General features: G+C 37.0%; 1 protein-coding gene across 3 annotated transcripts in view; it reads right to left on the minus strand.

Moving 5' to 3' along the window:
- LOC127938344 (transcription regulator protein BACH2-like) overlaps positions 1 to 14,207 on the minus strand; it is a 92,600-nt gene that overhangs the window by 23,529 nt on the left and 54,864 nt on the right. Inside the window, exon 1 of one of the 3 annotated variants that reach the window (XM_052534887.1) lies at positions 13,052 to 13,631. The exons of the other annotated variants lie outside the window; for them this stretch is intronic. The gene's annotated coding sequence lies outside the window, so the exon portion shown is untranslated. Of the gene's footprint in view, positions 1 to 13,051; positions 13,632 to 14,207 lie in introns of those variants that run through there. 3 annotated transcript variants of the gene reach the window in all.

Genomic DNA, 14,207 nt, shown 5'->3' on the forward strand with positions numbered 1-14,207 from the left:
GAAACTAAACAGCATATGAATGGCTCGGTGAAAAGCGCATTCATAATTAATAATGTAAGCACTGTGTATATTGATTGATTGATTGTCCGATGCTACAACATCTCACTGAAAATATAACTCTACATGGTTTACATCAGTGTTGTTGTGGATAAAAATGACAAAAGCACATTAACAAATTACTCAAACTAAACTAAAATCTAAAAATAAAAGTTAAAAATATAAATAAATACTATAATAGTATGTCAATAATACCAAAATAACACTTATTTATATTTGGAACCAAAATTATGGTATCTCTTTTTTGGACTCTTTTTATAGTATAATACTACATTTTTTGCTAAATATATATATTTTTAAAAAACATGAATAAATGCTTTGATATGTACCATGGTACTAAACATCGTACTATAGTATTTACGTGTATTTCCAAGAATACCATCTATCTATCATTTGTACCATTGTACATGTTACAAAACATGGTAGACTTTAAAAGCCATGGTACTTCGTGGCACAGACTTGCAGCACATCTTCAGAAGCTTTCGGAAAAAATTGCAAGTGTGAATACTGCATTGCTCAGGGTTAAAGTGCCTTTAGCCTGGTGTTTAAAAAGCTGATAAACCAAGGTAAAGCACAGCGTGAAAAGACACACAGAAAGAGGGGATGCTTAAGCTCTGAATCAGGCAGATTTAAACTGCTTTTGAAACTACACAATCTCTACTTTCAGTCTCTGCCAGCAGTCTTTTCCATAACACACTGAGCTATTTAAATTGTCTGGGGCCAGCTTCTGCTCGTGGAATGATCGGTGCATGACTAAACAATTCCTCCAGAGCTCCAGCGGCAGCCAGCACTGCTCTTTCCATCCCTCCAGAAGCCAGGGCTGCCCCTGTCTGCCCCACTGTGGTGAGGGTTGTGCAGCCAGCGCTCCTCCCTGCTTCCACAACCACCACTGACTGCACATTAGGCAAACTCTGACCCGCAAAGACACAGGCCTGAAATCTCTTACCCTTGTCATCCTGATTTAACTCCTGACTGGGTAAAACAGACAAGTCTGTGTACTCCATACAGACGAAGCAGATGGGTGCAAGCCCTCAAAGCTCAGCTCCATTCAAGGCAGGTTGCATGCAACGGTTACCGTTGAAAGCCTCCTTAAATCAGAGCATGTCTGCAAAAACTGTGAGCCTTGACGAACGCTGACAGTTTACTGCTGCCCAAATTAAAACATGAAAACGGAAAGTAGTCCTTGGCTGCGTGCAAATGGAAACTCCTCAACCAAAAGAATGGAAACAGTGGGCCCGACGCCTCCCTTTCTTTCTTTCTTTCTTTCTTTCTCTTATCTCTCTCACTCACTCTCAGAGAAAATCAAACCACACGGCATGTGGGTTCAGAGATCCTATACTGCAGCGTGTGAGTGTGCATGCGCATGTGTGCATGTGTGTGGGAGGGACACTGTGGTTATCATGAAAATGAAGAAAACAAAAGACAAAGACAGGTAGAGATTGGCTGTAATGCAAAGCAACAATCACATACTTATGAGGCAAAGACAAAGACAAAGAAGTGTCTATTTAATGTGTTTGTCTCTCACAATATATATATATATATATATATATATATATACACATATATATATATACACATATATATATATATATATATATATATATATATATATATTAGGGATGCACAGTGGCGGCTCCAGACAATTTTGATTGGGGGGGCAATGGGGGGTCCTGGTCTTTTCAAGGGGGATCTCATGAAAACCAACAAAAAATACAGTGGACATGGCTAATAACTGCATATTACTGCTACTAAACAACAAAAACACCTTTGCAATGTAAACAAATGACAGGCTACATTTGTTATTCATATCCTTCACACTGCACTTTCATGTCAGGTATATTATGCAGTTTTATTGACATTGATATTTTTACATTTATTTCCAGATAGATATTGAGTTTACAGGCTAAAGTGGTCTTGCTGTTGTAAACACTGTTGCTATTGTAGAAAAAAATATTTGCATCACATTTAAAATATTATTATATTTTAATTTATTTCCGAGTTGTTTTTATTTTTATAATGATAATTCAGAGAATGAGAAAATCTGAATAAGCCTTACCAGTGTTGTGATAATTATTTTTACGAATTATTTTATTCAAATAACATAAAAAAGACCAGACCCCTCGATGCCTGTGAAACTTTTCTCCCTCAAACAGCACGCTAGTGTTACTTCTACACTACAGGCTACACACAGCAATATAAACAACGTATCTGCATGTTCTCACATCACATCGTTCTTGTAAAATAATAATAAGTAAATAAACATCAAAATCACTTCGCTGAGAATGAAACACCACTTACCAGCTGCCACGATGTTGAAAATATCCTCTAGCAATTAAAAAATGCGCGTGCAGCATGAGGAATCTTCCCAGTTGGATGAGGTCGTAGTCAGGTGAAAGGTCATCATGTTGGTCATTTTATTTACGCCTAAATTATTATTAATAAATTGTACTAATATTATGATTGGGCATGGCCAGGCATTCACAAATGTTTATGTTATTACAAAAAAAATTTGAGGAAATTTTGCTTTGACAAAAGGGCACTTAAGGGGCAAAGGAGCAGGTGCTCAAGTGAACCGGTTCTTTCGGACAATTCGATCAAATAAACCAGTTGAAAAAAAAATGGTTCACCGGTTCTTTTGCGCTCGATGTAATGCCGTCATTGGCGATGATTGCCCTTCATATTCAAGCCTTTGGTTTACCCGCGCTTATAACATTAGCACAGAATCAGTTCAGAATCAATCACCAAAAGAATCAGTTCGGTTCAGATGCGCTCTGTGTCAGTCTGCTTCACGCTGAATCACACATGCACAGTATCATCAGCTCATCGGTTCTCGAATCGGACGCGTCCGACAGAAACGGTTCTCGGTTCAGTGTATGAATAAATATCGAAATAATTATTTATTATTGTTCTGCGTAGTTTGAAGAGAAACATTTTTGGATCTTTATCCCGAATATATATATTTTTTAATCAGGAAGAGGCTGGGGGGTCAAGGCATTTTTTGGCAGGGTCTTGAGACCCCCCAAGACCCCCCCTGGCGCCGCCGGTGGGGATGCACCGAAATTTCGGCCACCGAAAATTTTCGGCCGAAAATGGCCTTTTCGGTTTTCGGCCGATAGACTTTTATCACCGAAACAACACGGCCGAAATGTTGTGATGACGCAAACAGAAACCGCGACCTGCACGTGCACCTGCATAGCAAAGACCACGAGCTCCCCGCGACATTCACTTAACACCAGTGAGAACATTCTCTCTCTTCGTATTCCTTTATTCGCAGCACTAAAACGTCTCCTAACAAAGAGATTAAGACGGACCACGAAGTAAAAACAAAGAAAAGTACAGTCTTATAGAGTCTGTTAGCACACGTCTCACTGACATCTTTTCGGATCCTCTGCACTTAATCGCGAATGTGCTTGATCCGCGTTATAATGACCATTACTTGGATGCGGAAATAAGGCAGCGCGCACGAGAAATGATCCAGGCCGCGCTGGATGCGGAGAACCCGCGTGGAGACGGAGAAGCGCCAAGCGCAGGAGACCGATCAGAGCGCAGAAAAAAAGACTGGTCTCTGCACCAGATGAGTGGCATGCACCATCGTTGTCTGATATGTTCAGTGGAATTCTGCAAGAAAGTGCCTCAAATAATAATAATACGTTGGCTATTTTGTTCTTATACACACACACAAACATATATACATACATAATATCAGTTTGTAGCCATATTTATGCTAGATTTTCTGCTAGATTTCTGCTTTAATTTGATAAAAATGTTTATTTATGCCCTGGCCCTATTTAAATACACTCTCTCAAATATTTCTCAAATGTCAGGCAGATGACAAGCTCAACTGCTCAACAGCTAGATGGTTATCTGTCTGAAGTCCCCATCCCCAGAAGTGATAACAGTCTTGCCAAATGGAGAAGTAATGCACTTTCTAGTCCTACATAGAAAAATTTCAAATGCACTTCACCTAAATGCACTTTGTTTTTATGAGAGAACTGTTCATTTTAAAACCTTTCTGCAGCCAGTAGGCCTGTACATTATTATTAAATATACACATGAGTGGGATAAATTTTTAGTTTGAATTTTATTTTATACTGTGCATTGTTGCAATGTGCTTAATAAATATTTACATCATTTGTAATTATGTATTTTTATGTTTTTTTTTTTTAATAAGTTATGTAATTGTAATTATCTTTGAAACTTTAATATTCATTTATGCAATTGCAATGTCTTAATTTTAGTAAAGTTAGTACACGGTCATAGCAATAAATGCAATGGTACTAATAATTGGCATAATTTATTTCGGTGTTTCGGTTTCGGTTTTCGGCCTTGGTTTTCTCTTTTCCGGTTTTCGGTTTCGGCCAAGAATTTTCATTTCGGTGCATCCCTAATATATATATATATATATATATATATATATATATATATATATATATATATAGCTCAGAGAAGGACAAGTCAGATTGATTTAAACCTGTAACTTAAAAAACCTGGCACATAAGAGCCATTAATTTGGGAACCAGGTTACACTGATTATGCTGTATCTTTTTTCTTTGCTAAAAAGTACCAGAACCAGAGAATCAGTACATTGGGAATCATACAGCACAGGCGGTTTAGTCTGATTCTGATTAAATTATGATTCTTATGAACTGGTTCTTTTTAGCTAATCAAAACATTCAGTGCAAGATGTTTAGATTGTTTTTGATTCACTATTAAAACGGTTCATAAGAGTCTGTTATTCCTGAATCAGAGTGCGCTGGTTGCGCTGCATGTTGTTGACACCGCAGTAGCTCAATTGAAACACACTTATTCTCTGCATTATTACACTGCACATATTCTTTTTATTCGATCACATTTAATACCAACTTCCAAGTGCACATTCACATCTCAGGTAAATCATGATTTCTTTTGTTGTGTCTCTGAAGATTCAGTAGCGGTGGATTGCCGCTGCTGAAAAGTGGTGCAGGAAACGCTGATTCCAACTGTGAGATTTGACTGAACCGTACCTAAGTATTAGCAAGTTTGTGTCCTACATTCCCAGACATTTACAGCAACAGCCCAACTGGTCACTCCAATTATTGTTTTTCATTTAGTTTCCTTTTTCCTTGCTCTAAATATGTTTTCTATGCTGCCTTTTAGTGGATAATGACCTGTCTTCCAAGAATAATGTTTCCAGATGTGGTTGCAAGGTTCAAAAGATGCCAAACACACTATTTCAAAATTGGAATGTGCTTTCTTTCCATGCTGGGATTTTCAGATGTCTGCATTTTGTGCACAAAAGGATGATGCATATGCACACAAACTTACCACAAAATGACTACTTTGAGCCGTGTTACCAATTAGAACTGCTGAGGGTTGCAAGGGGTTTGCGCTCCGTCTCATTCTCTCTCTCTGTTTCCTCTCTTCTTTCTATTCTGCAGGCCTTTCTCGATCTTGTTAACCGTGGCAGCTAACGGGTTTTGCGAGGAACACTCCCACACACATCAAAAGCAGAGCTCTGTGATGGGTTTCCGACAGCTGTCGCTGACATTCTACTTTTGCCTGCTCCAGGGGCTGGAAAACTACCAGAGCACAGAAACTAATCTAAAACCAGTCGATTAGACGGAGTATGAAGCCTTACTTTTCAGAGACGGATACCCCCAAGACAATGACGAATGATTGTGCATCCAACTTTTTAATAAGCAATGCAGACCCAGTTCATTACTGACACAAACAACACATTCAGAATGAATGATCTGTGCTAAACCTGATTTTAGACTGATTTGTGAATGAACGGTTTAAAATAGTGACTCATTGAAAAAAAGAATCTTTTAAATATCTCAGCTAACATCAGTAAATGACAGCTCAGATTCAGTCCTGACAGACGTGTAAGCTATGTGTGGAATGGGTATGCAGTTGTTCTCCTGCGCTCTTCTGGAAAGCCTGACATGGCGTTTTGGGGGAGGACAGCATATGATGTGCTCTGTGATGTATGTCCTCTTCTCCGTCTCCATAGACACTCTCTGCTGAGCAGAACACTTCTGACAGAATAAAGCTGCCTGCGCTGCTATGTCAATAGAAAAACCTCAACTCACCAGTGACCATCTGCCCCCACACACCCCTTACTAAAAATACCATGGTAATCATAGTTTCCATACAAATGCCACAGTTACCACTCTAAATACAAATGATTCCACAGACTATCACTACTATGGTATCACAATTGATCAAAACGTGATCATGATTACAATTAGTCATGAATTATGTATGGAAAGTATCTGTTACAGCACTGATATAGATCTACTATCGTTCCATCAAAAACGTGCAAAGAACATACCCACTATATATCAACAGGGGCAAACAAGCTGTGAATAAGAGATTTATTGTGCAGTATAAACAGCAACACTGACTGAGTGACATTCAGGGAGGATAAAGAGAGCATTCTGGTCACACTTTGTGTGTAATTTATTCCAAAACTGAATCAGTTTTGTTATGCTATTAAAAGGATCAATGTGAAATTGATTTGCTGATGTAGAAATTGGCAGTAAATGAATTCAGAACACAGTTTATTTTGCATGAAATCTCAAGTTTAGAACCAAACTGATCAAATTTTAATGTAAACTTCGACAATGTTACAAAATATTTCTATTTCAAATAAATTATGTTCATTTGAACTTTCTTTTCAAAGAATACAGAAAAAAATGCAACTGTTTCCAGCAACTGTTTAAACACTGATAATAATAATAAATGTTACTTTAGCACCAAATCAGCATAGTAGAATAATTTATGTAGGAAAAATAAATAAAAAAATATAAATTACATTTTAAAATGTTTTCAAACAGATAATAATTTATTTTAATTGAACAATTATAGCTCACATTGATTTGTGGTGGCTTTACAGTGAAACAATTTTAGCATATTATTTTTTTTCTAAGAGAAGTGCCATGACATCTTTCTCAATCTCAACAGATTCATTGCTCTAATGTAGTCAACATTAGCGTAGTTAAATCATAGCAGATTGCATCATCATTACTAACACTCATTTAACCATTACTGCAGATGAAGTGTTACAAGCAAATGATTTGCTTTATGCTAATCCTCACACTAAATCCTAGCACGATATAGGTTTACATTCAACTCTCCATTTCAGCAAATGATCCGATGAACTAATTAGGGGTTTTAGATGTAAAGACACCAATCATTAATGAATGAAAAAGTAAGTATTGGCTATTAACTATTTAAACACCATTTACCTTGTGCAAACACACAAAAAGACCAACACACACACACACACACAAGCACGCAATCTCGAACAGACTTGTGATCTGAGACTTCCATGCAGTAGTACATTTCCTTCAACCTTCTGACACTGAAACAGACTAAATGGCTCATTAAATTCCAGCTCTGCTGGGTATTAATCATCAGCTTCTATGACTAAATCCTTCTATTCTACATGCGCATACACTGGCAAAAGTGCACACTCACTAATGGAGCCCTTTTAATGGTTCTGTCTCAGTGGGCCTGAATGACAATAATGGACATTTAGAGCTGCGTTTAATAGAGTGTTCATCCGCGGTAGAGGACGGTCTCGACTGTTACCGCACTGGACTCTAACAGCTCTCCTAGAATTATTTAACCTAATTGGGTAGGAATCCTAGTAAAAATCTCTTGTTACAGAGAGTAATGTGTAAAGACAAGCGCCTGGAATGAGTATAATCCTCTGTTTTGTTGAAACAATTACCTACCGGCTACAGATTCTCGTTTAGATTCACACGCAGCAGTGTGGGAACAGCCCTCTCTGGACCTTCTCACATGCCACGGGCTTGCAAGATGCAGAGTGTTGTTGTTCTCGATTATTAGTTGACAGAAGATGGATTTTTTTTCATTCAAACACACTTTTGACTACAGTAATAAAGGTAAATGGTACTTCAATCCCTCAAAGGGAAGTTATTCCGGCTCTCTCCGGGCACCGAGTGTGCTTGTCTGAAGGAGATCATCTGTGTGCCTCTCCTGTGGAAATCACTCTTTTCCAGTTATGCATGCAAAACTGGTGCATGAAATGACATAAAAGGCTTGTGGGTGTTTCCAAAATGATAATCTAAGTGTGCATCACACGTTCATTGATTCCACTCATTACTATTGATCTTGTAGGCCTCTTTGATTAAGATCAAATGAAGAACCAATAAGCTTATTTAGCTTATTAATCTGTGCACACAGAGAAAATAAATTATTATTGGGTGCCGTTGAAGTAAACAAGCAGGATATGGCTTACTAAGTGTTTTTTGTTTATACTGTGCCACATGTATGATATGATTTATTTATTGGATTTAAAGGATGAAACTTTTTTTTTTACTGCTAGAAACACATGGGACTGCATGGTTGCCAGACATTTAATGAATGAAAACAGTAAAAACAAACACAGTCACGAATGCATCATCAGGAGACCTGTTTGCAGTCCCTGCCAGATGTTTTTAATTAAGCTTAGAATGAATGTTGATTTTTGTCATGTTTTTTAATCATACTTCTACTGACTAAGGGAAAACTGGTGCTGGATGTGGTGGAAATAATTACATGATTAACTGTAGCCTCTGGGAAAAGATCACAAAACAACACAAGATATAAAAAACAAGCATTACGTTTTGCTCAATATGTAGAAGTTGGAGGAAAAAAAATATTTTTGTAAGATTTTGTAATGTTCTATGTATCTGTACCATCCCTTTTTTCTTAACACAACTCACTGGAATACCTGATTCCGATTGGCTAGTCACAGCGTGTGGTCAAATATTTTCGCATAACTGCATGATCATCATAGGCAGCTGATTTCCTACATCACTCTCTTTTCACATTAAAATAATTTCTCAAATACATAATTCATATACTTTCATTACTAATTTGGCAAGAAGCCTTGTAATTAGCGGGAAATTGTACTTTCAGACAGTTGTTATAGCAAAATACCGTTCAGGATGATACAAAATCATTTTATTGTTTATTTGTTTTTATTTTGCAATAATCAAAGGGTAGTATATTATCCTTTTTTATGGATAAAATAATAAAGGTAGGGCTCCTCAAGGGCCATCAAATAGATCTATAAATGTAAAAAACCTTAACCTTGGACAATCACATGTAATAAGCTCTTGATAAGAATAAAATGACTTTAAGAGTCATTTACATTAGTTTCTTAATGGAATGCAATTACTATTCTCAATGCTAACTGAATCTCCAGGATACATAATCATGCTTCATTAGTGCCAAACATAATCAGACTATGGTTTCGCTGTGTGGCTCTCCTACGCACTTAAGAGGAATGTACCTTTTTTTTTTCTTTTTTAAAGGTCAAGAGACTTTACCAACTTACTTCTTATTACTGCAGAAAATTTCCACTTTCCCACTTAATTCTTACAATTTCATAATTTATGCAAAAGTTGCAGTCTAGATTTCATGTGTGGGTGCCAAGTGTTTGATGTGTGATTATCTGAGCACACATCTAAGATAGCCTGTTGTTCTGCTCTGTTTGTGTATCCAGAATTTAACACTTATCTAGCAAGGATGCATTAAACTGATTATTCAGCTGCTTTTAGCATCGATAAAAATAAATGCAAGAGCACTTTTTGTTTTGATCGTTTTATCAACCTGACCGGGAGTTTCAGCCCAAAATATTCATTTTTCACCATCATTCCTCCTCCTCATCATTATACAGCTAATAATGGCTCATTCACAGAGCACTTAACTCCTATCCTGCCCTTGTCTGGGACCACGGGAGAGTTTCATCCCCAATAAATCTACTTCAGAACTAATTAAAGCCTCTTTTACTTTTGCTGGGTCTTGACACAATAATTCACAAATGCTCATGGACATACAGTAAGTATCGCGCAGGGCACCTGTTGTCAGCAGAGGTCAATGAGTTCTGGTGTTTTACATGATGGCAGAGGGCTAATAAGGACACAGTGGCATTGACACAGTCTTATGTGTAGATTTAGGTCAAAAGTATACCCCCCCCCCCAAACATCTGACAAGAGGAACAAGGTCTTGTGAAAGTGTGAGAAACCAAATCGCTCGTCTTCGCTTTCCGCTCCATTCAACAACCTGCTTTCAATATTACTAACAGGTTTGTCAGTGATTTACATTGACATGACGGGTACAGACAGACAGAGAGACAAGGAGACAGACAACTGCAAAAAGCAGATGACTAGAGCGTGAAACGACAGAAACAGACAGACTTAGAAATGATAGACAGGAAGAAGGGATTTTCTTTATTCTTTCATTGGGGCTTTCCAGTTCAGCCACATGTAGATAATCAACTGGTGACCTCTGTGTCTGCATGCACAAAGCTTCACATAGTATTTCCCCAAAATTTTTTTTTTAACCCATCATTACACACTTCACCTTTAGCAAAGCCATGTTTTTACTTCTGGTTGGGAATACATGGCATTCACATATTTGGCTGTTTTGTTTAAGATATGATCTAACTGATTCCAGGCTGTGAAGATAACAAGGAATCCTGGGCATAGTGATGAAGTTAATGAGATCTTTGTATCGACTGGGAATGTGCCTGTACAATGCAGACATACCATAATACCCCTGAAAGCTTTGACCGACATCCTGACTGAGCTCTTTTGTGCTGAATACACAACTAAGTGTTATCTGAGCTCACTTCTGTCATACTTCAGACACGCTTATCAGATTAAAGTCAACCCAACTGCACGATTTCACAAGCAGTGGCCACAGCAGACGTAATAAGAATATTCTACGTATATGATACACAGATAACTATTTTATGACCTCACTGGAGATAAAGGTCAGATATTTTTCCTTCTTGATTTTTAAACTCTCTCTCTATTTATATATACACTGTTTTAGTTTAACTTAATAACCCTGAATCACACTAGACATAATTAAAATATTTCTGATTTTTTTTTTTTTATATTAGATGTGATAAGATCCGACGTGTCTCGCGAGATCTGACTGGTAACGATATCCTTGTGCACACCTTTCAGATATATTTGCATTACACGGGCTTGTTCATCGGTAGTGGTATGTAAGATATTTTATGTTCAAATCAGGCAAGTGGCTGCATGATAAGTGGGAAAATGATGCAGTGTAGTCTTTATCCAGTCATAAAAACTGAATTCACAGGTTTAACAAGGAATGTCACAGAATTTGTCAAATTTTGAATGAATTAATCAAAAGTAGGTCATTACACTTAAATCAAATCATGATTTGGAATAGAATCTGTAAATATTAAGTCGAAAAAGTTGATTAAATATAAATTATGCATGCTCTGTCTGACTTTTTTTTATGTAATATATATTTTTAATTTGAAGTGTTCAGCAGACTAATACAAAGTTAAATATTATAAATTAAGATGAATGGGACAAGTATTTTAAACTGCTGGCATCATAAACATCTTTACAAATGCGAAGATGTTGATCTGTATGTGTGTGGAGAGTTCAAGGTAGAGGTAAGAAGCCATGTCTGTGTTCATTAAGCCAAGCTCTGTCTCTAAATGGATTCAAGTGCCTCTTGCTCAGGCAGAAATCAATAGTATTGTCTGCTTGTGCTACACCCCTGGGGAGAAAAAAAGCAATGCATCATTCCTTTCTCTCTCTCTTTCATGGAGTACACTGAGAAATTGTTAATTATTCATGACTGGGACTGCCAGTTGTGTGAGAGTGTGACTTATTCATAATGGAAAATGTTGAGGGGGCACGGCTTTGCTTGAGTTATTGTACAGCTGGTGTAGACAGAAGCCCGGATCCCATCATCATCAATCTCTGACGACCCCTACTGCCTGAGGATCTGTGTGTTGCAGACATATCGCACAGTAAAAACAACAAAAGTCACAATGCAACTACACATGGACAATATTACTGACCCTCAGATGCTATTTTTGCCATTTTTGGTAGAGCAGCTATAGAAATTGATCCCTTTCATTCTCTCACCGTTGGACAGACTAAAATCCTCTTTGAATAAATCAATAATAAATAAACATGAGATCAGGCATTCAGGAAAAACAATCAGTAAAAAAATCATAATGTCTGCCTTGCCTCACCTAGTTTATCTGGGCTAAAATATGAGACATTCAGGTTGTATGGCAGGGCACATATTCTCATCTGTGTGCCTCTCCTCTCCACTCATATTCTGGTTGTACTGATCGGAGAAGATTGATTCACAGCACATCTTTTCTACTCTTTTAATGGGTCAACAGTTTGCTTTGTGCAGGCTACTTAAGATTATGTCTGAATTTAAAATCGAGTATCCGTCTATGCTGTAACTTTGAATATCCACTGAAGAAAGCGATATCTTTATTGTACTATCATTTCATCTGTTAAGGGTGATTTCCGATGACAGCGCTGCTTAGTAGAATTTTTGGTCGAGTCTAACATGGTGTTGTTGAAAGTAAAAATTACTTCCTTGTTTACAACCCTGTTTCAGTTTTTTTCAATATAAAAGTCTTTACTGCTTACTCAATCAGAAAAAAAAGGTTTCTTGCCGTCATCTAACAGCAGAACAATGTAACTAAAATCACCATCATGAAAACACACACTCACACACACAAAGTTTCTCAATACTAAATATTATTATTAAATACTACCATTTTTATAAAATATTATTTATTTAATAATATTAAACAACAACAGCCATCATAAAGTTGCTGTTATCACTAGAACATTGTATTCCTCTTCCGTATAATATAAATATAATATAATATAATATAATATAATATAATATAATATAATATCACAAATTTGAACTCATTAGCAAAAAGCACATTTTAAATATTTCATTATATAATATGGAATAATGTAATCTAATATAATTAATATAATATAAATTATTAACATTAAAGTCTATATTACATTATATTATTATATTAAAATACTTAAAATACATATAATTGGAAAAGCTAATTTCAGTTGAATAAATGTAAACGAGAACATCCACACATGAATAAAATTGGTTACTCCTGTAAAAAATCCTTCACAACGGAAAGCATGCGAACTGATGGAAGCAGCGTTACCTCTGAATGATGTCACAGCAGAACCATGTCAGTGCAAGGGATGATGTGGTAGTCTGGAAATTCCAATGATAACCAAAACCATTCCACTGAATAACTAAGGTTCATGTTGTTTCAACTCTAGGTAACCTAACTTTGAACTCAAGCTGCTGCAAGCACAATGACACAAGTGTGGCGGCATCTGGGGAGCTGATCATTTCTGTATGTGTGTTAGTGGAGGGGAGGAGGGTCACGCATGCCGGAGTATTTTGAGCTGAGTTTGATTATATGTAGCTTGTATGAATCATGACTTCCCACATAGCAGTTCACAAAGCAGCATGAGTCATGAGCAAGTCTTATATGGTAACAGAAAGGGGCACACATACTCTCATTATGTTATGCTTGAATGGATGCAGGTCTCTGCTGTTGATCTGTAACCGTTACACCCTGAATCAGAGAACTAATCCATAACTAATCTAAACTAATCACCTCATGAATCAAGGTAAAATGCAATTAGTTAAGACATATCAGTGTTCTTGTAAAAGCAGTCATCAACAACCGTATTCACACAAACAGGTGCGAACCTAAAATCGTCCTGTTCACACTTCAGCTTGTAGAAGTGAAGTCAAACACCTTTTATATTCTTGGGAAAGCTATAAAAAACACCAGTTTAATGCAATTTACTTAAAAATGTGGAACTGTTTGCTACAAATTTAAAGGAGTCAGTTTGATTACAGAAAACATTTGTCTGTCTGTCTATCTGTCTGTCCATCTATAGAACAGAAGTCGACACTTCATGCATACATGCAATATATAGTCGCATTTGAGCAGACTAAGTCCCCATTTACACTGCATGATTCCAGTGACCCAATTCCGATTTTTTCCCCTCATGTGGCACAGATCGGATATGACAGGTGAACATGTAAGCAGGAAAAAAAAAAACGCATGGATTCAGATTTTCTCAGATCGGATTCAGGCCTAGTTCATATGTGGTAATAAATTTCAATATGAATCGGACATGTGCCAAGTAAGCAGACAAATCGGATATTCCCCAGTAAATGCAAGTCATACGTCATTAAAAAAGTGACGTCAACTGAGATCACATTACTTATTATAGGCGTGATGAATCATAATATCCTGCAATGATAATCCTCAAGCCCCTTGAGCTAATTCTTTGCAT

This window comes from Carassius gibelio, chromosome A20, assembly GCF_023724105.1.
Source record: "Carassius gibelio isolate Cgi1373 ecotype wild population from Czech Republic chromosome A20, carGib1.2-hapl.c, whole genome shotgun sequence".
Classification (NCBI taxonomy): domain Eukaryota; kingdom Metazoa; phylum Chordata; class Actinopteri; order Cypriniformes; family Cyprinidae; genus Carassius; species Carassius gibelio.